Source organism: Papaver somniferum, chromosome 5 (genome assembly GCF_003573695.1).
Source record: "Papaver somniferum cultivar HN1 chromosome 5, ASM357369v1, whole genome shotgun sequence".
Classification (NCBI taxonomy): domain Eukaryota; kingdom Viridiplantae; phylum Streptophyta; class Magnoliopsida; order Ranunculales; family Papaveraceae; genus Papaver; species Papaver somniferum.
Genome location: NC_039362.1, coordinates 200,736,959 through 200,738,982, shown reverse-complemented (window position 1 = coordinate 200,738,982; position 2,024 = coordinate 200,736,959). Strand labels below are relative to the sequence as shown.

The window sequence follows — 2,024 nt, the reverse complement described above, 5'->3', positions numbered from 1 at the left end:
TTAGTTGGTAATGAAACCCGAACTTGAAGGTGGATGTCTTAAAAGCTTTATTCAATAAAGCAAGTGTTAGAAACATTTGCAGATTAGAATCCTCATCAGTGGTCAGCACAAAATTAGAAAGAAGGTCGGTTCTAGTGGTATGCTTAGTGTTAAGTCAGCATACAAAGCTATTTTGAATGGAACTATTAATTTGTTCGGAAAATGGGTCATTTGTCCAAAAAAATTTAAAACATGGTTCAAATGGACGAGTAAAAATTAGTATGGGTGAAATGGACAAAAAAAAATAGCAAGGATGAAACGGGATTCATCGCGGCTTAAACTTAAAAAATAGCAAGGATGAAACTGGATGCATCCTTATATAAATTAAAAATAAGAAAAAATATTTGAAAATGGGTAGGATGAAAATGGTTACATCCTGGCTATTTTTATATTTTTGTTCATTTGAACAGTATCTTTTTAATTTTTGTCCATTTAAACAGTATCAAAATGTACAAGTCTTTTTCACCCAGAAATTCTTGATTTTGGCCTTTTTAACCAATTTTGTGTAATTTGTTTATTATACCCAATAGTGATTTCACACAGAGTAGTTTTTGAAAAATCAAAATATCCCTTAAGATTATGATTTTTACGTGGAAATGTATACATGGTTGTTCTTGAAAACATTACGGGATTCAATAAATAATATTGATTCTATTTTTCGTTGCCGCTCTAAACATGTGGAATCTATACAGCACATTTTTCTTGAATGTAATTATGCTAGAAGTGTTTGAGACTTGCTAGACCTTAACCTTGTAATCAGAATACAACCTGGAAGAGGATAACATGAACGTAGGCAATCTATCTATATTATTGGAAAGGAGTAAGTAATAAATGGATACAAACCCTTTCATCTTGGATTGTATTAGTTTAACTTGCAAATTTGGTTTTGTTCCAAGAAAGGCCAATAATCCTGCACACTTATCTTTCACTAATGACCCAAAAATATGTAACATGAGCCTGGTGATCTAAATATACCACTGGGGTTCACATTATACGCATGTTCATTACCCCAAAATATATCGTGTGACCTATAATTTACCACTACAACTTAATATTTGACATGCAGTGCTTTATAAATTTCTTAGTGACTCGTAACCTGTTTCATACCCAAAACTATTCCAGAATCCCAATACTTAGTCTGATACAAAATTTATTTATTTCATCAAAATAAATAGTGCACCTTCGCCGAAATCTACTTTGGTAACCAAAACATGTATTACACAAAATTTTCCAAAACTCAAATTATGTCATATGATTTAAATTTTTGTTGTCATCCAAAATCTATTATGTGAATCAAAAATGATCATGTAACTTTATGACCCAAAAGCAAGCACTGCACCCCAAATCTTTTCAAATGACCCGAAATTTGTATCATTGTCCAAAATCAATATTATTCCAATTAAATGCTAAAAATCAATGGCCCATGCAGGTCTCGAACCTGCGACCTTCGCGTTATTAGCACGACGCTCTAACCAACTGAGCTAATGGGCCATTGTATGCCTAGTTGTTTCCATGGGCCGATTTGATCCTGTAGGTAAAAGTTCGCATCACACTTCGCTATGGAGTAGTGTATGTCGTCCGTCACTAAACATACGGTTGATTTTGGAAAGTCGATACAAATCCCAAAGCCTTATATTCCCAGTGTAACTGGTAACATGCTAATTGTTTAACCTTACAGTTAGATCTCTCAAGGTATGATCAACTAGCTTTTCTGAATTTCGTTCGTACGAGAGTTTCCTTTGCACTCAACATATACCCGAGACAACCCCAGTGCAAGCAACAATTTGTAATAACAACATTTCGTGTTGTTCTCTTAACAGAGTTGCCTGTTCCTGACAGTGCGTCAATGTCCACAAATTCTTTGACCCGCAGAAATCTCTAGAACAAGACTATGAACCGGATAATGGTCTTCTAGTCGGTGAAGTTCCCGTATAAAGAAAGATGAAAAAACAAAAACAAAAAAAAAGGAAAAAAAGAAGACGTGT

The 2,024-nt window shown here is 34.0% G+C and overlaps 1 non-coding gene across 1 annotated transcript; it reads right to left on the bottom strand.

Moving 5' to 3' along the window:
- Positions 1 to 1,456: 1,456 nt before the first annotated feature.
- TRNAI-AAU lies at positions 1,457 to 1,530 on the bottom strand. The gene has a single exon. It is a non-coding gene; the product is annotated as a tRNA-Ile (tRNA).
- Positions 1,531 to 2,024: the final 494 nt, after the last annotated feature.